The 25,439-nt window shown below is 37.1% G+C and overlaps 1 long non-coding RNA gene across 1 annotated transcript in view; it reads right to left on the bottom strand.

Moving 5' to 3' along the window:
* LOC109677071 (uncharacterized) overlaps positions 1–13,988 on the bottom strand; it is a 33,702-nt gene extending 19,714 nt beyond the window's left edge. The window contains exon 1 of the long non-coding RNA XR_012442009.1: positions 13,777–13,988. This is a non-coding gene — a long non-coding RNA (uncharacterized lncRNA). The remainder of the gene's footprint in view (positions 1–13,776) is intronic.
* Between the last annotated feature and the right edge of the window lie 11,451 nt (positions 13,989–25,439).

Raw genomic sequence — 25,439 nt, forward strand, 5'->3', positions numbered from 1 at the left:
GTAAACAAAGAGTGCAAAGAGGGTGAATATGGTTGATGTACTTTCTATACATGTGTGAATATGGAACATTGAACTTATCGAAGTCATTTCAAGAAGGGGAATGGGAATAGTGGGAGATTAATGGAGGGGATGAACCAAACTGGGGTATAATATGTGCAAATATGGAAATGTCAAAACAAAACTACCTGTATAACTATAATATACTAGTAAAAACATTTGAAAAATAACAAAGGTTACTTCATGATACTGAAACGTGGAAAAAAAAACCAAGTGTTTAAATCAGTCAAAACATGATCTTTTGAATCTAGTGCTTGCTTGCTTTAAATCCATCAACGAAAACTTCTCATAGGAAACTTGTTTGGTCATGACCTTGAGCCAATAAAGGTAGAACCCAGGATCCATCCTGTCTCCCTGCTTAGGTTCACTGATCTCCTTGTGTGTGTCCTCCAGACATGCTGTGGACTCCCCAGGGTCTGTAAATACTAAAACTCTCAAAACTATCACATTGTAATTGTCATTAACACTATGCTTGCTATTCAAACTCTACTGGCACTGGAAGAGAGTCCTGCAAGTGGATCTCTTGCTATGTACCTTTGTCTGGATTTCTGCCGCTACTGTTAACAGGGACTACCAGGTTAAGATGACAGAGAAACATGAAGAGCTTCATTTCAGACAGAGTAGATTTCAAGGAAAGTTACTAGAGATCAAGAATCGCAGCTGGCCTAGCAACTCAGGAAGCAGAGATCAGGAGGACTGAAGTTTGAAGCCAGCCTGGGCAAATAGATCTCAAGACCCTATCTTGAAAAACCCTTCACAAAAATAGGACTGGTAGAATGGCTCAAGGTGAAGGCCCTGAGTTCAAGCCCCAGTGCTGCAAAAAAAAAAGAAGCCATTACATTGTGACATAGGGGTTAAGTCCCCAAGACAAGGATCTGTAGCTTGACAGCACCTAACAACTGACTGTCAGGCTAAGTGCAGCAAGAATGTATAGAATTACAAAGAGATACTACAGATGGATCCACCATCACAACTGAACACCTCAAAATCCTCTGTCGGAATTGCACATATTCAGCAGGGAGAAAACCAGTGAAGACATAAAGGAATTAAACAACATGATCAACTGGATGGAATATATATCTATAGACTAGTTTATTCAAGAGCAATAGAATATACAAATTTCTCAGGTCCAGAACAAATACCAAGACTGACCACATTCTAGGTCACAAAATAAACTTCAACAAGTTTAAAATAATAGAAACCATAGAATATATGTTCTCTGACCACAGTGGAATCAAACTAGAAATCTGTAGCAGAAAGATAACTGGAAAATCTCCAAAGAGAAGGAAATGGTCAATGAAACAGTCTCGAGAAACTAAAAAAAAAAAAAAGAAAGAAAATGACAAGGTAAGTTATTAAAATCTGTGGGATACACCAAAACAGTGCTTAGAAGGGGGGAATTTATGGCATTGAAATGCATGTATTAAAAAAGAAGGCATAAATTCAATAACCTAAGTTTCTACCTTAGGAAACTAGAAAAAGAAGAGCAAATTAAATTTGGAGTAGTTAGGAGGAAAAGTAAGAATTAGAGCAGAAATAAGTGAAATTAAAATCACAATAGGAAATCAACAAGAAAAAAGCTAGTTCTTTAAATAGACCTATGAAACTGATAAACCTATAGACAAGTTAAGTAGGAAAAAAAGAAAGTGGACAGAAATTACTTATTTAAGAAAAAGAAATTACTCATATCAGAAATGAAAGAGCAAACACTGGACAGATTATCCGCAAATAAATATATAGTAAAGTACTGTGTGCTATTCACAATAGCCAAGTTATGGAAACAACCAAGATGCCCCACTACCGATGAATGGATCAAGAAAATGTGGTATCTATACACAATGGAATTTTACTCAGCCATGAAGAAGAGTGAAATCTTATCATTTGCAGGTAAGTAGATGGAACTGGAGAACATCATCTTGAGCAAGGTTAGCCAGGCTCAGAAGACCAAAACTCATACGTTCTCCCTCATATGCAGACTTTAGATCTAGGGCAAATACAGCAATGTGTTTGGACTTGGGTCACATGACAAGGGGAGAGCACATACAGGAGATATGGGAATAGGTAGAAAACCCCAAACATGAAAGTGTTTGATGTCCCCAACTCCAGAGGAACTAATACAGAAACCTTAAAGCCACAGAGGTTAACATGAGAAGGGGATCATTAACTAGTATAAAGAGCAATTAGAGGTGAATCAACTCAGGTTGTAACGCATTTGTACATGAAAGCAATGCTAGGAATCTCTCTGTATAGCTATACTCAACTCAACTAGCAAAACATGCTTTGTCTTCCTTCTTATGCTTATGTCTTCTCTTCAACAAAATTAGAGATAAGGGCAGAACAGGTTCTGCCTGGAAGCGAGGGGGGAGGGGGGAGAGGGTGGAGCCGGGAGGCAGGGGGGAGAAATGACCCAAACAATGTACGCACATGTGAATAAATGAATAATAATAAAAAAGAAAATCCAGTCCAAAAGGAAAATATTGTGCTTGTACTGATAGTTCTCTCAGTGTATTTGTGCTCATTCATCAAGTTTTTATAATGAGAAATTTTAAACACAGCAAAAGTTCAGAATAACTGTATTTCTACCACTTAGAGTCAATCACTGCTAACATTTTTGGTATTTTTAAAATCAATATATGTTTATACTGACATTTTTTTCTCAGTAATTTTAAAGCAAACTGAAGATGTCATGGTATTTTTACCCTAAGACACCTAGACATTTTTATTTTACTTTTTGTAGTACTGGGGATTGAACCTAGGGCATTGTGCATGCTAGGCAAGTGCTCTACCACTTGAGCTCTGCTTCATGATCCCTTCTTTGTCTTCAATTTTGCTTTTGAGACAAGATCTTCCTGCTACTTTTGCCTGGGCTATACTTCAGCTTGCACTCCTCCTGCCTCTGCTTCCTGAGGAACTGGGATTATAGGTTTACCACACCCACCCCAAACATTTTTACATGTTTATCTTTGAGGGGTACAAGCATTCTCCTATGTAATCACCATAACTGTGTGTGTACATTTTGTATGTATGTGCAGTAAAAGCAAAAAATAAATAAGTAAAGTACTGTGAACTCTTCATACACATATTTGATAACCTAATGAAATAGAAGAACTCTTAAAAGGCATAATTTACCAAAACTTGCACAGGAATACAGATAGCCCTCAATATCCCTGGGTTCAAACAACCCTGGATTGAAAATATTTGGAAAAAAAATGTATCTGTAAAGACATGTATAGACTTTTTTCTCTTGTTTTTATTCCCTAGACAGTACAGTATAACAAATATTTGTATAGCATATACATTGTAATAAGTCCTATAAGTAATGTAGAGATAACAAAGTATTCAGGAGAGTGTACATATGTCACAAACAAATGCTATATAAGGACAAATGCTTATATAAGGAGCATGATCATCCACACATTTTGGTATCCATGGGTGGTCCTGGGCATCCCCCATAGATACTGAGAAAGAACCATATGTAATCCAGTTAGGCCTATTTCTATTATGAGAACCGAATAAAAATCTTCAAAACAGAAAACACTCAGCTTGGATGTGGTCACTGGTGAATTCACCATACATTTACAGAAAATATTGTGCCAATTTCCCATAGTCTTTCTAACAATATGAGGAAAAAAGGCAAGGATTCACCCTCTTACCGCTCAACATCACACTGTAAGTACTAACTAATACAGTAAGGATGAAGGAAATAAAAGGAGCACAGAATGGGAATGAAAATGAAACTCTTTGTTCACAGGTGACATGATTTCAGAAAATCAGAAGGAAAAGAGTTCAGCCCTCTGAGCTCCCTCTTCCCCATACACAGGTTTTTCTTCTCCTTTCCTCTCTGCTCTGCTTTTTTTTGTTGTTAGTGGTAGTAGGGTTTGAACTCAGGGCTTCATGCTTGCTAGGCAAGTGCTCTACCACTTGAGACACTCCACCAAACTGCTGCTCTTCTGCTTAAAAAAAAAACAACAAAGAAAGATAATAAAAAAATGAAGAAAAAAATCAGGCTAACATAATCCCCTTGGAACTATTAAGTTGGAAGATACAAGGTTTCGTATACAGAAATTGTTTTCCTATATGCTACCAATGACTAACTGGAATTTGAAGTGAAAAAAATATTATATTAACACCCAGAAAGAAAATATTTAAATATAAATCTAACAAAGTGTGTACAAAATATGAGGAAAACTGCAAAGCCCTAATGAACAAAATCAAAGAAGAACTAAATAAAAGGAGAGACATTTTTTGTTCATGGATAGGAAAAGTCAAAATTGTCAAGATGTCAGCTTTTTACAACTTGATCTAAAGACCCAACATAAAATCTCAGCAAGCTATTTTGTAGATAATAGCAAACTAAACTGAATTTCAAAATTTCTCTGGAGAGACAAAGGGCACAGAATAGATGATACAATATTGAAGGAGAACAAAGTTGGTAGGCTGATATTACCTGACATCAAGATGTGCTATATACCAACATTCGGACTGGAGGAGTGGCTCAAGTGGTGGAGCGCCTGCCTAGCAAGCACAAGTTCAAGCCCTGAGTTCAAACCCCAATACCACCAAAAAAAAATTGTCAACCTATATTCATTAAGATAAAGAACAAACAGGTCAGTGGAACTGAATACAGAACAGACATATACCCACATAATTAAAATCAACTGATCTTTGACAAAAAGGAAAGGCTACACAACAAAGAAAAGTTATTCTTTTCAACAAATGGTGCTGGGACTAGATATTCATGTGTTTAAAAACAAAAGTGACAAAATTTATACCTAAAAAATTAATGCAAAATTGATCATAGACTGAAAATGTAAAATGTAAAACTATAAAACTCTAGATCAAAAAAACATAGGGAAAGCTGCCAGTGTGACTCAGATGGTAGTGTGCTTGCCTACCAACCATGAGGCCCTGAGCTCAAAATGTAGTGTCACCAAGAAAAATTTTAACATGGGTGCTGGTAGCTCATGCCTGTAATCCTAGCTACTTGGGAGGCTGAGATCAGGAGAACCACAGTTCAAGATCAGACTGGGCAAATAGCTCTTAAGACCTCATCTTTAAAATAACCAGAGGAAAATGGATTTGGAGGTGTGGCTCAAGTAGTACAGAGTCTGCTTTGCAAGTGTAAAGTCCTGAGTTCAAACCCCTGTCTCAGAAAAAAAAATTGGGGAAAAATTTAGATACCTTGGGTAAAGTAATGACTTTCTAGATACAATATCAAATTCAAAAATCTATGAAAGAAATGATTGATAAGCTGAATTTCAATAAAATTTAAAATTCTGCAATGCAAAAAGAATGAGAAAACAAAGCACAGTCTAGGAGAACATATCTGCAAAAGCATATCTGATAAGGCTCTTATACAAAATACATATCTCTTAAAACTCTACGATAAGAAAACAACCTGGGTAAAAATAAACCAAAGACCTTAACAGACACTTCACCAAAGAAAATATAAAGATGCAGAGATCAGGACGATCCAGGTTTGAAGCCAGCCCAGGCAAATAGTTTTGAGACCCTGTCTCAAAAAAACCCTTAAGATAAAAGGGTTGGTTGAATAGCTCAAGGTGTGGGCCCTGAGTTCAAGTCCCAATACTACACACACACACACACACACACACATGAAAATACAGAGATGGCAAGTAAACATATAAAAACATGTTCTGTATCATATGGCATTAGTGAAACACAAATTTAAATAATGATCACACTACATACTCCGTGAAATGCCCAAACTCTGTACAACTGACAACAGCAAATGCTAGTGAGGACATGGAGCAACAGGAACTCTCATTCATTGCTCATGTGAATATAAAATACATAGCCACTTTGAAAGACTCTGGTAATAAGCTGTAAACTAAACATGCCCTTACCATATGATCCAGAAATTGCATTCATTAGTATTTAACCTCAAAAACTGAGAACTACTGCCACCATAAAAAATCTGTAAGGGCTGATGGAGTGGCTCAAGTTGTAGAGTGCCTACCTAGCAAGCGTGAGGTCCTGAGTTCAATCCCCAGTAAGGCCAAAAAACAAACAAAAAAACCCAAACCTATAAATAGATGTTTATAGCAGCTTTATTCAAAATAGTCAAAATTTGCAAGCAATCAAGTTGTTCTTCATCAGGAGAATGGATAAATTGTGATCTACAGACAATGGAATATTATTTGGTGATGGAAAGAAATGAGTTATCAAGGCCTAAAGGGACATGTAAGAGCCTTAAACACACATTGCTAAGTCAGAGAGGCCTGTCTTGAAAAGGCTACTTACTTTATGATTCCAAGTACCTAAGTGTGGAAAAAGGCAAAACTATGGGGACAGTAAAAACATTAAGTGGTTTTAAGGGATAAATACAGAGGATTTTTAGGGCACGGAAAGCACTCTATTACTATAAATTTGTCCAAACTATACATACATATTATGTATTGGTACATAATACCAAGAGTAAATTCTAATGTAAAACATGCTCTTTGGATAACTACCATGTATTGATGTAGCTTTAGTATATTTAATTGTAATAAAAGTATCATTCTGATGAAAGATGTTAACAGCAGGAGCTGTATATGTGTGAATGGTAGGGAGAATATGGGAAATTTATGTTTGTTCCTCTTAATTCTGCTGTGAAATTAAAATTTTTCCAACTAAATAAAATGGTTTTCTTTTAAAAAAGAACCCAAGCATTAAAAAGCTTGTTCTTAATAATAAAAATAAAAGCATTATCAAAAAAATACCTTCCCGAGTTGGGTGTGGTTGGGAATTCCTGTAATTACAGCACTGAGGAAACTGAGACAGGAAGATTGTGAATTTGAGGTCAGTCTGCCAGCCTGGGCTGCTTAGTGAGACCTTTTCTCAAAAAAAAAAAAAGTACAAAAACAAAGAAGTTTCCCATCTGTAATGAAAACTCTCAATAATAGTGGATAAAGAAAATATGACAAACACATGCAATAGAATATCGAGTCTCTTAAAAAGAATGGAAATCCTGACATTTGCAACAACATACTCATACATGAAAACATTCTGCTAAGTGAAATAAGCCAGATGTGGAAGAAGTACTACACATTCCCACTTGCTACTGATTTATGTGCTCCTCCAAAATTCCTGTGTTGAAATCTTATCACCATGGTGACAGAAGGTGTAGCCTTTGAGAGTCAGTTGAGGGTTCCACCTGCCCCTGATTTGGATGAGGGCCTTAATAAAAAGGGCTGGTGGGATTGCATTTACCTTCTTCTGCTGTTCTGCCCCTCATCATGTGCAGACGCAGCAAGAAGGCCCTCATGTAACATCAGATGCCAGTAAACTGTAAAAAATAAATATCTGTTCTTTATAAATATCAAGTCTTGGGCATTTTGTTACAGCACCATACCTGAACTAAGACACCACTGATATCATGAATTTAAAATAGTCACATGTATAAAAACATAAGATAGAATGGTGGTTACCAGAGGCTAACAGAGAGGGAATCAGAGGTCAAAGAGTACAAAGTTTTAATTATGCAATATAATTAGTACTTAGATACTTAAACTACAGAAGAATGCATGTAGTTAAGAATACTGTATTGTATACCTAACATGTATTAGCAGGATATAGCTTATCTTAAATGGACTTATCACAAAAAATAAAAGACAGGGAAGGAGAAAACTTTTGAAGATGATTGTTATGTTTACAGCACTATCTTGGTAATAGTTTCATGGGTGAATACTTATCTCAAAACTCATTATGATGTACACATTGAGTAGGTATAATCTGTAGAATATTAATCATACATTTTCTTAAGTATATAAGTAAAAGTTAATAATGAATAGATACAAGTTTCTTACTCAATATATATTTATTTTATTATTAACCTTTAAGTCTAGCTGGTTGTTCAATACATTATTTTGACTATATTTTCGGAACTAAAATACATATAAATAAATGGAAATTTTTCAACATTTGTGAATGTTGAAGATATTTACAAAATCATGCAATTAAGGCAAAATTGTTTGTGTTTAAATAACCACCTTTAATGGAAATAAAAAGAATTACATTGCATTTAAACAAAAACATAGCTTGGGACAAAAGAAAAGAGAACTGTAACATACCAATACTCATGGACTGGCAAAAGGAGGAGTAGGTATCCTTATCTTCTGCCTCATCTTAGAGGAAATATTTTTAGTTTTCCATGATTGACTATGATGTTAGCTATGGTCTTTTCATATATATCCTTTCATCAAATATCTATTCCTAGTTTGAAAAATGTGTTCATCTAGCTTTGGAATCTAGGATAATGCTGACCTAATAGAGTGAGTTCAGAAGCATTCCCCCTGCCCTTTAATCTTCTAGAATAGATTGAGAAGGATTGCATTTAATTCATGAAATGTTTGATAGAATTTCCCAGTTATTGGACTTGTTGGGTTTTTTTGGGGGGGTAGGGGTGTTACTAGGATTTGAACCCAGGGCTTTGTGCTTGCAAAGTAGGTACTCTACTGCTTGAGCCACACCTTCCAACCATTTTTGTTATTTTGGAGATTGGATCTTGAGAATTATTTGCCTGGGCTGGCCTTGAACCACAATCCTCCAGATCTCAGCCTCCCAAGTTGTTAGAATTACAGGTGTGAGTCACCAGTGCCTGGTTAGGGACATTTTTTAATACTGACTCAACCTATTTACTAGTAATAGGTTCGTTCAGATTTTTAAAAAAATTTCCATGAAATACATGGTAGTTTATGTGTTTCTAGAATTTATTGATTTCTCCTAAGTTATCCAATATTGGGCATATAATTGCTTGTATTTGCTTATCCTTTTTCTGTGGTGTAGATTATAATGTTTATGATTTTATTTATGATTTATGACTCTATGTATATCCATTTATGATTCTAATTTGAGTCTTTGTTAATCTAGCTAAGGATTTGCCAGTTTTATACAATGAAAGCAATAAAACGTTGCTGAAGGAAGTTAAAGAAGATACAAATAAACGGAAAGACAAGCCATGTTGATAGAAGATTTTATTACATTGTCAATACTGCTCAAGCAATCTACAGTTTTAATATAATGTCTATTAAAATCCTAATGACATGTTTTTAAAACTTAGAAAAATCCATCCTAAAATTCATATTGAGTCTCAAGAGACCCCAAAAAGACAAAACAAACTTGAAAGAAAAGAACAAAACTGAAGGTCTCAGAACATATTACAAAGCTGTAATAGCCAAAAAGTGTGGCAGTGACATAAAAATAGAGATATACAGGCTGGCGCATGGCTCAAGTGGTGGAGCGCCTGCCTAGCAAGTGCAAGCCCCTGAGTTCAAACCCCAGTTTAAAATAGCTACATAGACCAAAAGAGAAGAAGAGAAACCCTAGAAATCAACCCTGGCATATATAGTCAAATAATCTCCTACAATAAAGTCAAGACAACTCAATGGGGAAGGGCAGTCTCTTCAACAAATGGTGTTGGGAAAACTGGATATCCACATGCAAAAGACTGAAGTTAGAAAAATTAAAAACCCAAAAGCAAGACTAAAACTATAAAACTCCTAGGGAGGGAAAATAGGAGAAAAGTTTTATGATGGCATATTTGGCAATGATTTCTGAGTATGATATAAGATGCTCAGGCAGCAAACAGAAAATAGGTATATGGACTAGAGGTCTAACAACAGAAAAACCCTTCCGTGCTTCAAAGATTACAATGAAGGGTAAAAAGCAACTATGGAACACAAGAAAGTAGATACAAATAATGTATCTCATAAGAAGTTACCAACCAGAATACACAAAGAATTCCTAAAACCCAACAATAAAATAACCTGATTAGAAACTGGGCAAAAGACTTGAATAAACATTTCTTTAAACATGACAGACAAATGGCCAATAAGCAACATCATTAAAGAAAGGCAAGTCTAAATCACGAGGAAAAAAAAAATCACAGAGATATTGCTTCACACCCAACAGAAAACAACAGACATTGGTTAAATTGAAACCCTTGTGCAACACTGATGAGAATACAAAATGGTGCAGCCATTATGAAAAACAGTACAGAGGCTCTACAGAATTCTACAGAATTATCATATGATCCAGTAAGCCACCATTTATGTCCATTATTCAAAATAATTGACAGCAGGATTTTGAACAGAAATTTGCACATCCATGTTAACAGCCACATTACTCAAACAGCCAAGAGGTGGAAGCAAGCCAAATGCATGAATGAATAGATGAACAAAGCATGATACACACACAAAGGAATATTATTTGGTCTTATAAAGGAAGGAAATCCTGATATTCACTATAGCATACAAACTTGAGGATATTACTCGAAGTGAAATAAACCACTCTCAAAATGACAAAATATTGTATGATCTTATTCACATGGCTTAAATTTTTGGAAACATGAAGTAGAATCCAAGCACTGAGAGAAAAGGAGAAACTTGAGAGTAGATGGTAAATTTTATACTATGTGGTTTTTACTAAAATTAAAAATAATTTCTATAAATTACTTTTAAAAGCCAATAGATTAATCAAGTTGGAATATTTAAAATGTTTGATTAAAACAAAGGAAAGAAGAAACAAAGGACTAAAAATTTTAAAACATGAGAAAAATAGAAAAAAGGTGGCAAGATGGAAGACCCAAATTCAACCTTTTTAGTAATTAGTTTAAATGTAATTGGATTAAATACTCTATTTAAGGCAGAGACTTACAGACTTTACAGATTTGATAGTAAAGCAAGACCCAGCATTATACTATCTTCAGAAGCACATTTTAAATACAAAGTGGCAAACCAGACAGGAAGTAAAAGGACGAAAAAAAATACAATGCAAACACTAATCATAAAAAAAAACCTAAGTGGAGACATTAAACTAGACAAAAAGGACTTTAGGTGGTAATATATATTACCAGAAACAATGACTGCTTTCACAGTAGTAAAATGAACATGTGTGAGGATGATACAACAATTATAAAATTTGTGGCTAAACACAGGACCTCAAAGTGCCTAAAACAAACAACACAACTAAAGCAGGAAACTGATAATGGCACAATTACAGCTGGACAATTAATACTCTCCTCTCGGTAACAGATGAGACAGCCAGATTAAAAATAAGGAAGAATACATGCCTATTTCCTTGACCTAGTTATTAGTTATAAAGCACTATGTAGAGCACTGGCCAAGACAGAGCACACGTTGAGCTCACTGAGCTATAAAACATGTCTTAATTACTGAAATCTTACAAAGCATTATTCCTTTGTAATCAAGATCAAAGCAAAAGTAAATAAGAATCCAACAACAAAAAGATATCCAGAAAAGCTGCAAATACTTGAAATTTATATAATATACTTCAAAATAACCTGTATGAGAAAAAAATATTCACAAGGAAATTGAAATGTATTTAAAACAAAGATAACAATTCTGGACCTAGCAACTAACTCAGTCAAAAGAATATGTGGCAAAAATGGGCACTTGGGCAAGGCTGCAAAATGTCATACAACTTTTGTCTCATACAACACCAGTGTCTCTTGGAATGCTAATTTTGGGGAAGTTTGTTACCATGCAGGTAATCCAACTACCCTGAGATCACCAGGTAGACCACATGGAAAGATCATGAATAGTCATGATCACTGAGAGCCCCCAGTATGCCTCCAGCAATACCCACTGCCATATCCATTGAGTGTGCAGGTCAAATTGAATACCAGGTTCAAAATAAATAAACAAAGCATGTTTCACATTTTGTGTTAGATCTACAACTATGAACAATTATGAACTTAAATTTTCAGTTAATTGTGCTGTCACTTTTTATTCTTAAGCAACTATTAACTACAGTTCTATTTCATGAACTTAGTTTTGACAGATACACATATCCATTTTTCCCAACTCATTTTTAAATGATTATCTGAAACAGAAAAAGAATTAAATGTAATCTTTAAGAGTTTGAAAACATGACAGGTATTCTTGGAACTACAAACATAAAAATGTGTATTAAAAACTGTAGGTAAAATCACTGACATAAACTTATATAAGCAAAGATACAAATTATAAAAATCCATGTCCTATTTTTTCTTTTTCCCTTGTTCAAGTGTCCCACTAACTTCTGCATGCTTTCTCGCTGTGGACTCCTAAGGAGTTATGACACATGCTACCTACCAGAACAGTTCACCAGAAATTGAACATTGTCAACAGCAAACACACCATTCAGGATTTTCCAAGAGTGACATTTCCAATGTAAGCTTTTGAGCACCAACAGCTCCTCCCCTATATTGGTACTACATGAAGACATCAGAAAAGTGAAAGGAAGGAACAAATGTAGCAGGACTTGACACAAGTGAGATTAAACCTGAGAAGAAGAGGAATATGGGAGAAATCCCATTTTAATGGTCGGGTCACTGGCTAAACTGCAGTGATACCACATGTAAAGAAGAGAGAAGGATGTGGTTTTCATTTTGGATGTGTGGAGCTTGAAGTGCACTGTGGATAGATACGCAGAAGCATTCAAGAGGGAGCTGAAGCCAGGCGCCAGTGACTCATGCCTGTAACCCCAGCTACTTAGGAGGCAGAAATCGGAAGGAATGCAGTTCAAAGCCAGCCCAGACAAAAAACCCATCACAAAAAAGGGCTGGTGGAGTGACTCAAGGTAGGCCCTGAGTTCCAGCCCCAGTACAGCAAAAAAAAAAAAAAAAAAAAAAAAAGAGGGAGTTTAACCTATGGTCTAAATGTTGGGGAAGAATGACAAGCCATGTAGAGACAAATTAACCAAGAACTTCAGAGTGAGACAAATGGGAACAGGTAGAATATCTGGATGAGCTATGTTAAAAAGTAAAAGAAATCAGGGAAAAAGAGAAGACTTCGGTGCAGTCAAAATGGAAACTAAGAAGTATTCCCAGGTGAAGACTGTGGGCACAACTTTCAAATATGGCAGAAGATTCTAGTAAGGCAAAGACTTGAGAATAGGCATTCTCAAATTACAAAGACTATAATTTAGGTGACTGTGAGCTTTTGAAGAAATGAATTGGGGCTGGCAAAGTAGCCCAAGTGGAAGAGTGCCTGCCTAGCAAGCATGAGGCCCTGAGTTCAAGCCCAAATACCACCAAAAATAAGAGAACCATACTAAGATACACTGAGTGGGTTACAGTACAAAAGAGCTGAAGGAATGTTTGCCAGAAAATACAGCTTTCAATAGTGTACTGCATAACCTCCATATGTAGATGATCTGAGAGGTATAAATAGATAGCTGCTTAAGGACATGTCTGTGGTCAACTCAACCTTCCAGACCTTCTAGGTTTTATCCATGAATCAAAAATAGCCTTCTGAAAGCTTCAGGAACCACACTGTTTGAGTAACCCTAGAAAGACCTTATTAAGTGAGTTGTAATTTAGCACTATGTTACTGTTTCTGTTGCAGAATGCTGTGTTTGTTTCCAGGTTGGTAATGAGTGACTTGGCACTACATCACCTATGTGACCAATAAAGGTGGTGTTTCTGACCTTGATGCTATAAGTCCTCCTGTCTCATGAGAATTTAGTATGCTCTCTCCTCAAGTTCCATTCAAGTCATGTAAGTAATGTGTTTGCCTTTTTCTCATGGTATCAGAAAGGCCAGAGAAGGCTGATAAAGGTAAGGTGTTAACTTGCATATGTCTGTGTGCCACGAACATTTATGTCAAGCTGAGTTTTACTTATTTCTACTTTTCCATTTTAAATCATGGATCCCCAAAAACCCATAAAGTATAATGAAAAACAAAGTCAGGAGTGAGTAAAAAAACAACTCACCAGAGAGTTACTCATTTTCTGGTACTCCTGGAAACACAAAGAACATTCTGGAAGCTGGAAGAAAAAGTGAATTAAGTAGACTCATGAGAGAACTGGGTATGGCTTGGTCCTACATTCTTCCACTCAAAAGCTCTCTACACATTAGCTGGAAAAGACAAAAAGGAAAAAAAATTATTTTCTGAAAAGAAAGAGTTTCTCTGTGGGAGACTCGCCCTTTATACCCCAATAAGGGGCAAACAAACACTCCACTGAAAACACATCTACAAATATAACACTTGGTAGTGATTAAGCCTTCATTTATTTTAGGGTTAATAAAAGCATATATTACCCATTGACTTATTAACAATTATATTACCTAAAAATATAATTTAATAATTTAAAACAAAGGAAACATATTGTCAATAAAATTAGTATTACAGAAATATACTTGAGCTGTATCAACTATTTCTCTATTAATATGGGGGCTCCATTATGTATATAATGGATATTTTTGGTGGTATACTCTGTAGCAATGATGCTAAGACAGGTCTTTTTTTTTTGGACTGGGATTTGAACTCAGGGCTTTGAGCCACAAAGCAGGCACTCTACAAGTTGAGCCACACCTCCAGCCCAATAGGTCTCTTTTTATTAAAGTCCATGTACGCTATGTTCCAATAATGAAGTATCTTTGCTATTGCCAATAGTGAATCAGTACATGTGATGTGAATATATGTTCAAAAAATATTTCCCCATTGTTGCTTGCCTACTTGGACACAGTCACATTGTGAAGAAACCTAGGGCTAATCTGAGGGGGACACAGAACACAGCTAAAAGTCAGCACGGATCACCAGACACAGGAGTAAACCCATCTTGACACATCTAAGTCCCTAAAATTCACTATTTTTTTTGGCTGCACTGGGGTTTGAACTCAGGGCACCTGCTTGCTAGGCAGGTGCACTTATTGCTTGAGACACTTCACCAGCCCTTTTTTCTTTACAATGTTTTTTTTCAAGATAGGGTCTTGAGAACCTTTGCTTAGGGCTGGCTTAGAACCACAATCTTCCTGATCTCTGCCGCCTGAGTAGATATGGTTACAGGTGTGAGCCGCTGGCACCTAGCTACATTCAGTATGTTTATAATAAAATTATGTGAGGACCAGGTGTGGTGGTACACGTCCGTAATCTCAGCACTTGGGAGGCAGAATGGCAGGAGGATTGTGAGTTTCAGGCCAGCATGGGATATCTCAAAAACCAACAACAGGGACTGGTGGAGTAGCTCAAGTGGTACAGTGCCTGCCTAGCAAGCATGAAGCCCTGAGTTCAAACCACAGTCCACCAAAAAAAAAAAAGAAAAAAAAAATCAATAAACAAAAATAACAACAACAACAAAAACATAGGGGATAAAGCCTTAAGTTACATATCAAATACAATCAACAGAACTTCACACAAGAATATTTAAAACTCACAATGCACATCAACTGGACAGGCTTCAGTGAGGTCATGTCAATCACAAAATGCAATAACTGCATGTCAGAAAACTGTTTTAAGGTTTTTTTTTAACATACAAAATCTGTTTACAAAACATCATAAAATGGGTCTGTTACTTGTAAGTGGGCATTGTACTGTACTTTATTTACATTTTTAAAAATTGAGTAGGATACAGTGGTGAACACCTATAATCTCAGCACACTGGAGGCAGCAGGATCACAAGTTCAAGGCCAACCTGGACTACATAGCCAGACACTATCTCAAAACCAAAAAGGAAGGCTGGAGGTATGGCTCAAGTGGTAGAGAACCTGCCTAGCAAGTATGAGCTCTGAATTCAAACCCTAGCACTGCAAAACAAAATAAAACCCCCAAAATATTGGTTTGGTGTAGAATTGTAGTTTTCCCATTTTACATAATATAAAATAGTTTCTTTTACTTTTCTTGTAAAATGTGAAATTTTCAAGAACAGATTACTTACATTAAGTGGGAAACACTTGCATCATTTACTCTTGGAGGTCACATAAATCACAGAAAGTTTTGGTGATAAAAAATGGTAAGGATGTTGAAGTCTGTGCATTCTAAAGCAATGTCTGTTCTAAGTTAACGTCAGTGTCATAAAAATAATTTCAAAACCAAACAAATACAGCTGGCACCAGTGACTTATGCCTGTCATCCTAGCTATTTAGGAGGCAGAAATCAGGGGGATCATGATTTGAAGTCCACCTTAGGTAAATAGTTCTCAAGACCCTATCTCAAAAATACCCAACACAAAAAAGGGCAGGTGGAGTGGCTCAAGCAGTAGAGCACCTGCCTAACAAGTGTGAGGCTCTGAGTTCTATCTCCAGTACCACCAAACGATAAATAATATAAATAAATAAATAAATGCTTTGACTTGATAGTGGAAAATCAGATATCAACTAAAAAGTCAGGATGACTAACATACAAATCATGTAATCCTGGGCAAGTCATATGTCCACTCCAATATTTTAAATCTTTCATATATGGTACAAATATCTTGGCAAACCATTACTGAACCAACCTGGAAGAACTACCAGAATAGAGGAAGCATCAGCCTATCTCTAGATGCCAAATTTGATGATATGTTAGGTCTGCGACCTAACAATCCCAGAATACTGAAAACATAGGAACGTGTTTAGAGAGCACTGTGGACAGATTCTACCAAATACAACAGGTTATTTCTCCACCCCAGATCATACCTTCAAGTCCCACTCAATGAGTAACATTTCCAAGGCCCTTGCCTACTCTTCTCAGCCTAACTCACTTCTCTTTTCTGAAAACTGGTCCAAAATTTCCAATGTCATCAGTAGCTAAGTATTTGAACAAATCTTATGCACTAATTACTTGGGCCATGGGAAAATAGGATCTTCACCTTTCTGTGATGCTTTTGCTTCTGCTCTGAAGCACTAAACAGACCAGATCATACAGACTTTCTTTCAGGGGGGATTTGTATTCACAGGGCGCTTTCTTTCAAACTTTGTAACAGCTACTTTATTCGAAAGTCAAGGGGACGATCATTCAGTCCTTAAGAGGACTAGCTGTCTCTGGAAACTGAAACCGGGAGTGGTAGGCAGGTTACACAAAGGAGGAGGAACAAGAAACCCCACAAATACAGCTGCTACATACTCAGTCTGCACACACTTCACAAATATTTCTCTGGGAATTTGGGAACATTCACTAGTATTGTTAATACCTTAGATGGGTAAACTGAATGTCACATACGTTACTAACAGGAATCTTTAAGTCAGAGCCAGTATGTGAACTCACACGGCATACCTCCTTGGCTCATTGTCTGCAGAACCAACCCCCACCCACCCCTTGGAAATTTGGGACGAAATTACCCCATTTGCAGAGCTTCGGTAGCCAGCTTTTGTACACCTGGAAGACCACACCTGGCCTTGCAGCAATATATCATCCGAGAAGGCAGTCATGACAGCACAGACCAAGTGGTCCCTTCACCAATAATGAACTTGCGGATGCCACGCCAGTGCCGCCCTCCAGTTCTGGGGCAAGGACTGTCACCAGCATATCAGGTCTCAAAGATCGAGATCCCCTGCGGCTTCTGCTCCCACCCGTCCTGCTCTTCACCAAGTGCCCAAGGCCCTAAAAGCTCCTCGTTCACCGTCCACCAACCTTCTGGAACACATAATCCAATCCCACATTCTGCAAAACAACTCTGAAAAATTCCCGCCTCTGGAGATTACGTAGGCAATATGGCACGTGTGGGCGACGTGGCGCATGCGCAGAAGAAACTTTAAAAACTCTCCCATCCCGAAGTCCTGCGCTGGTGACGTCACTCACAGAGAGCCTACATCTCCCAGCAGACTTTGCCGTGCGGCTTCAGCCAAGAGAGCGAGCTTCCTGTACCCTGATGGGGATGATCGCTTGTGAACCAGAACGTAGTGGGACAGTACTAGCCTACACCCACGTAACAGCGATGTGGAATTTTGCTTCTTTACTTGTTTTGTCAACCGGGGACATTATGGGAATAATGGAGAAATTTAGGGGAGAAGCAGTCGATGATGTTAATAATTAGCTTTAATTTTTAAGTTCAAAGTATTGGGTTGCAGAGCATGCTGCTTTTGTCTTTTAAAGATACAATCTAAAGCATGAAAAACCTTGTCTCTATTTTAAGTTAAGTTTGTTGCGCAGGACATGATAGTGCATGCCTGTAATCCGAGCACTGAGGCAGGAGGATCACAAGTTCAAGACTATCCTGGGCTACACAGTGAGATCCTGACTTGAAAAGGACAAGGGGGTGGCGGAATGGGAGGGAGGTGGCACAATGTATACACATGTAAGTAAATGTAAAAACGATAAAATAAAAGTAGAAAGAAAAAGAATAAAACCATATTTTAAAAAAAGGCAATAAAAACATTTTTAAAAATTTGTTAATAGGAAGTAAGTGTTAATTCTCTTGCACTGCTTTAAATAAATGCTTGTTCTGGCCCACTAATTTAGGTATTTTCAGTGGATTGTATTATTAATTGGGAAATATTTCTCTAGAGTATATACTGGAATAAAATAACAGGGTTGTAGAACGGAAGTGTGGCTCAAAAGATAGAGCCCCTGCTTTGCAAGCTCAAAGTCCTGAGTTCAAACCCCTGTCCCAAAAAGATAAATAACTGGGTCGTAAGATAGATGCACTCCATAATCCTAGTGCCAATTTACAACTCAGTATCTGACAGTTACTTGCCCAGACTCCCAAGTGCCATTCACCCAACCATCTATCTATTTAATCTTTGATTTTTTTTTTTAATTTTTGTGAGATGCATCTGGACTTTGCCTTCTATACCCTAGTTTCTGACACAAATTAGGCAAGGAGTTATACATGGGGGTTTCTTTCTTTCTTTTTTTTTTTTAGAATTTAATTTCTTTTTTTTTCTTTTATTATTCATATGTGCATACAAGGCTTGGGTCATTTCTCCCCCCAGCCCCCACCCCCTCCCTTACCACCCACTCCACCCCCTCCCTCTCCCCCTACCCCCTCAATACCCAGCAGAAACTATTTTGCCCTTATTTCTAATTTTGTTGTAGAGAGAGTATAAGCAATAACAGGAAGGGACAAGGGTTTTTGCTGGTTGAGATAAGGATAGCTATACAGGGTATTGACTCACATTGATTTCCTGTGCTTGGGTGTTACCTTCTAGGTTAATTCTTTTTGATCTAACCTTTTCTCTAGTACCTGTTCCCCTTTTCCTATTGGCCTCAGTTGCATTTAAGGTATCTGCTTTAGTTTCTCTGCGTTAAGGGCAACAAATGCTAGCTAATTTTTTAGGTGTCTTACCTATCCTCACCCCTCCCTTGTGTGCTCTCGCTTTTATCATGTGCTCATAGTCCAATCCCCTTGTTGTGTTTGCCCTTGATCTAATGTCCACATATGAGGGAGAACATACGATTTTTGGTCTTTTGGGGCAGGCTAACCTCACTCAGAATGATGTTCTCCAATTCCATCTACATGGGGGTTTCTTAGAATTCCCACCACCACTACTGATTCTCTTCAAATGAAAATGCTAGGCTTCAAGATATCCAGGCCCATGTGGGCTTGACTATGAGATTTGGGGGATGGGAGGGTGGGGAGGTCCTGAGGTGAAAGGAAGTAAAGTTTGTGGGTGGGAGGTTGCTGTATAACAGATACTTTGGGCCTGTTTTTACTAAAAAAAAAAAAAACCCAAGACACTGAATCCTCACATAGGCCCACAAGTTAACTAAAAGCAAGATAAAAGCTTGTGCATCTGTCTTAAAAACTTTGGGCGAGAATCCTGCTTAACTCTGGATGTATGCATGTTAATCATTCAAGGAGTGTCTGCCTAAAAACTGATAATATTTAACCTGTCTCATTCTCCCAGGCATCTTACTGTCAAAAAAAAAAAAAGGGTGGGGACTGGGCACCTGAAAGTCTCTAGCTATTGTTCTAAATCTGCAGTCATTTTGGATTTTAAAAACAGCAGCACTTTGCAGACAGATCACCCCGTGATGAGAGCACCCCCACCATAAGAAGAAGCACGCATTTTATGGAACTGGATTATTCCCTCAAACAATAAGGACATTTCCAAACCACCTTGCAGGACCAGAACTAAGATAATAATTAACCAGGCCATGCTTTGACTGGGACTGCTGAATTTTGCATACCTCTCTCTTGCCCTTGGCCCAGTTCTTCTTAAGCTCATTTCAGTACCCCCAAAGATGAACTGGAATGCTTACTCTCCCTCTTCCTGTGGCCACTGGCCCCTTGATAATAAATCTCCTTTCTCTGCCCTTCATTATTCATCTCTTTAATTGACATATTAGGGAAAATGTTGGAACCACAGAATTGGGCCTCTGGTCTAGGACTGGTAACCGGGGGTGGAGGTGGGTGTTTGGCTCTTTCCCAAGACTTACTCCTGGTTTTCTTTTTCTGATGTACATTCTATCTTCTTCAAATTTCTGTGTCTTCTCTCACCATAGAATTTCCTCTGAGGGCCTCCTTTCTACAGACCCATGGACCTGAGCCTTAATCTTCCCCAAGTTTTCTTACCCAGAAACTTGGAGTCTTTGGCCTCCCTTCCTCAGAGTCTTGCATCCTAGGTCTCTCTCTCTCTCTCTCTCTCTCTCAAATGCTTGTTTATATGACATCTGGGGATCCTTTAAATATAGGATAATTTAAAGGATTTAAATTTAAACAGGGAAATGCCAGGTCAGGTGTGAATCTGGTATTGCACCCTCTGGGATATGGATCATAATTTCCTTTCCTTGTTGACTTCAGTCTTCTATTTATAAACATGGAGACAAAAGTACAACTATAGCTGTTGTACTATCTTGAGTCCCTTAGCCTTACCCTGAGACCACTGATAATATGAAGGCCATGGATTATACCAGCAAAAGCTTGGTACTTTATTTCTGCTGTACCTCTCCGGTCATGGAACTTGCTCCTCATCAGGGAGGATGGGGCCTCTGACCAACACACTCTTCACTATTGGCTCCCTGTTGCTTTACATTTCTCTGAAGGGGATGTTTCATCCTCCAAAAGCAAGTCAATGTCTTTGTTTTTTCATATTTCTTATGCTTTGACATTGCAATTTGCATATCTTCTATTTTTTTTCTTGAGTCTTCCTACTGTAGAATCTTCTCTTGGTGTTATCATTCTTACTACCACTCTAGGATAGAAAGAAAGCAGAAGTAACAAAAGCATCAGCTTAGAAATATACCAAATATTTAAATGTAGTCCAATACAAATGCAAACATCAACTACACATCTAATAAGATTGGTGAAGAACACATCTAGAATACTTATAGGATATACTAGTAGACTAAATTTTACTATGGATTGAAGTTTTAATGATTATTTAATATAAAGTATCTTCCAGATATGGTGAAACATGCTTAAAATCCCAGATACTTGGATAGAGGAGGCAGGAGGATTGCAAAAGGACAGTCCAGGCAAAGTTAGTGAGACCCTAGAGAAGCTAACTCACAAAGTGGAAATAAAAGAGCTTGGGCATGGCTCAAGAAGCAGAGTGCTTTCCTAACATGCATATGGCTCTAGGTTCAATCCTCAATATTGCTCCCCCAAAAAGCTGAAGGATGGAGAATGGAAAAAAGAGAACAGAGGCAAGATAGCAAAGAGAACAAAATGTGATAGGACACAGGAATAGCAAAAAATAGAATAATGGTGAGAGAGGACATGATAAAATAAGCACTGGCAAAAGACAAAATGGTCAAAGCAATAATTATGTTCCACTCTTTCTGAAGAAAAGGGGATGATGTCCTTGTCCAACTTGTCTTTCAATATGGTTTGGGAGTGAACAGCTTTTTCTAACTCTCTCTCTCTCTCTCTCACCCCTCCAAACCAGTTAGACCAGAAAAGTCTTTTTGTGGGCTTGTTCCTATGTTCCTAATCCTTCCCTCCTTACTGGAATTAATTCCTCAGTGTTTACATAGGAGTTTCTTTCAACTACTGAGCCTGAGGATCTTTGGGTTGGATGCTTCCTAGTACCAAAGGCTCACCATCAATGCTGGTTTAGCATGTGAAATTCCTGAGTCATGTCTGCTATCCACTAAAGTCTCTGAGCTTCTGGAATTGTACAAAGCAGGCGAATTAAAAGGCTCCATTTTCTTGAGTGCCCTAGACTTACCTTTCTGTCTCTTACTACCTGGCTCATATTCACACACAGCTGGTTTCTCTCCTGCTACCAGAATTCAGTGCTACCACCACTGTTTTCAACCCAGGGTCCATAGCTGGGTCCACACTGATTCTCAGGGTGATGGCTTGCTTGTGGAGTAGAGGGAGGAGTCTGCAAGTAAGAAAATATAAAAATGAAGTCTTCTGCGCTCTAGTCAAGAGGTTTGACTAAGACATATCCAAGAATAACTCCCCTGCTCTTTACCAATAGCAAACGGGGAAATGCTAGGGACTCTTTACCAGAATCTGCTCCTGAACAGTATTTGGATCTTCCACCTTAAACTTTTATTTTTGTAGAATGCTAGATGGTATATGCCTGTGGAACTTCCTGAGATTTCTCTTTTGCCTGTAGCTCCCTCACCCCGAGTGGATTCTTCCCATTTCTTATTGTTTTACTCAGTGCCCTATATTAAGGTCTACTGTTCATTTTATAAATGTAAAGTTTTATATTTCTGATTTCCTTCTTGTTTCTGTTTACTGTTTACTGTTGTCCTGCCTTGCTTTGCATAGCCTGGCTTTGAACTATTTGCATAGGCTGGCTTTGAACAATGATCCTCCTGATCTGTACCTCCTGAGTAGCTAGGATTACAGGTGTGAGCCTCTGGCACCTTGCCCATGTTATTATATTTATGACTGGCTAATGGTCCATAAAGTTGATACAGTTTGATTTGCCTGTTTCCTGTTACACAGGATGTTTGCCTTTTTCCAATTGTAAATGTACTAGAGAAATGAACTTAATGTGTGTCTGTGTACTACCTTTTATATTTTTAATTATTTCCTTTTATATGTTGAATTTTTCCTTTACCCTAGGGTAAATATCTAGTACCAAATTAAGTTAGAGGGTAGAAACATTTTTAACGGTAGTTTTACCCAGGCTGCCACACTATTTAGAACAATTATACCAGTGCACAGAGCTATGAGTTGGTTTTTCTCAGCCATCTGCTGTGGGGTTTGTTAGGTTGGAAAGCTTTTCTGTCTCTTACTAGTTCATATTATATTTTTTGAAATTATATACATTTATATATAATATATATAATGTTTTATATATAGTATGCTTTATGCATAAATATATATAATATGCTTTATATATATATGTAATGTTTTATATATATATATGAATGTTTTGGCAACTACTTAAGGTAAACCTCTTTGATATTCTTTCTTTTTTTCTTTTTTGAGATTAGCTGAAGCTCCTTCTAAACTTGTGATGCTCCTGCCTTCCGAGCTATCTATAGTTACCCTACTGTGCAATAGCACACAGGTTTCCACTAACCTCATTGTAACTTAGTTGATCAACCATTGCCCTTCACCTCTTCTCCTTTATTCCTTTCCCCCCAGGCTTTCCAACCTAACAAAGCTCACAGCAGATGGCTGAGAAAAACCAACTCATAGCTCTGTGCACTAGTTCATATTATATTGTCTGAAATTATATACATTTATATCTATAATATATATAATGTTTTATATATAATATGGTTTATACATAAATACATATAATATGCTTTATATATATATGTGTGTGTGTATGTGTATATATAATGTTTTGACAACTACTTAAGCTAAACCTCTTTTGTATTCTATCTTTTTTGAGATTAGCTCAAGCTCCCTCTAAAATTGTGATGGTCCTGCTTTCAGAGTGCTGGGATTACACATTCAGGATTCCATATCCTGGCCTTTTCATTTTCTATTTTTGTAGAAGGGGCAGGTACTTCTGCATAACTGTTAGGTTGGGTGCTGCTTCAAGACAGCAAATAGTTAAGTGGGAGGTTTAGCAACATGTGGTCATAGGCATTTTTTAAACACATTTGGTAAGGTGTGAATTGAATTTTGAAACTGTGAAAACTGATTCAGAGAAAACAGTTAGTAAGCTTAATGATTAGATGTTAGAGTGGTCTATTAATATACTACTAATGTTTTCTGTAGACATTCTAAAACACATACCAAGACCCAAGATTCTTTCAGAGTCTTTGCAGGCATTATTATTATTATTGTTGTTGTTGTTAATCCTGGAGATTGAACTCAGGGCCTCTGCCACTTACTGGAGAAATGCCCCTCTAATCCTTTTCTTTTTATTTATTTTGTTTTTCAGATAGGGTCTCATGCTTTTGCCCATTTTTTTTCCATCTGCCCCCTTTTACCTCTACCTCCTGGGCCCACATGGCCAGTTTTTTTTTTTTTTGAAATAGAGTCTCTCTAATTTTTACCTGGACTGTCTTCATATCTGGGGATGTGGATATGCTTCACCACAGCTATCCTTTTTATGATCTGGAAAAACCAACAAGCTCATGGTATTTTTTCTGAAATCCCTATACTGGTGCTGTCTCACCATGAGTAGTGATCAGTGTTCTTTCAAGTGGCTTTACAGGGCTTCATGATCAGGCTCCTGCCGTCCAGAATGAGGGTAGTGAAATGGGAGAATGACAGATTACACAAGGATTTTGAGAGTGTTGAAGTGAACAGAGAGAAGGCAAAAGCATGCAATGTACTCAGCAATTAAAGGAAATGTGTAAAATGAAGGATTTTGAACTGTTACTGTATAAAAGCAGAAACCAGCAGAAGTGGACTTTTTAGCAGATGTTCTTGCTCTTTGATAAATAAGTCTTGCAAAATGTTGGCATATGTAGATGAGCAGTGAAAATAAAGCTGAAGATCTGTTTAATCTTGTGTAAACTATGGTGCATCCATATTTGGAATCATGGTGTCCAGTTGTTCTCTACACATCTCAAAAAGTACATTGAAATAGAATTATTTCACCTCAAATGGGGATTACCACATGCAAATGTGAAGGAAGAAACTGTAAAGAAACTATTGATAAATTCAAGTTATGTAAAATTAGCAACATTTTGTTACCAGAACAGTATAAACGAGATGGAAAACTAAACAAAGTTTAACTTCTTTAGTATGTGCAAAAATCCAGTAAAAACCAATGTGAGCAAGGTACATGAATCATGTGAAAATAAATAATGTTTACCAAGTTGTTTGAAATCTTGTTACATTTATGATCATTCAAAATGATAGATTCTGAGATCGTGTCTTTGAGTATGATGATAAATGTTTAGGTAGATTAATAGAACCTAGTCTTTTTTATTAAAGACAAGAGAACTATGTCCTTTCATGACTTTGAGTGCCACGGATATCCGAAATTATCAATGTTTTTTTGAAGTAGGTCTGGTTTAGCTTGGAAATTAGGTCAGACTATTCATATATAACTTTCATGAATATTGTATCATTTGCCATTGTGATATTTTTTCATTTTTTTCTTCTGAAAGTTCAAGTGAAGTGGCTTATTTTTCTTTTTTCATAACAGATAAAAATAAATGTTTAAAAGCAAATGTTAAATCACATGGAGAAGGTATACAAGCAGATCCAAATTATGGGTGGGTGGAGCACAAATTCAGTAAATAAGATGGCTTGCATCCATTCCATTTATTCTCTGATTATTAAGTGTTGCCCAATGCTGTATCCTTGGGAAATACTGTATAGGAATTTTCACTTGAATCAATTTTATTGGCTAATGT

The sequence above is a fragment of the Castor canadensis genome, chromosome 15 (assembly GCF_047511655.1).
Source record: "Castor canadensis chromosome 15, mCasCan1.hap1v2, whole genome shotgun sequence".
In the NCBI taxonomy this organism is placed as follows: domain Eukaryota; kingdom Metazoa; phylum Chordata; class Mammalia; order Rodentia; family Castoridae; genus Castor; species Castor canadensis.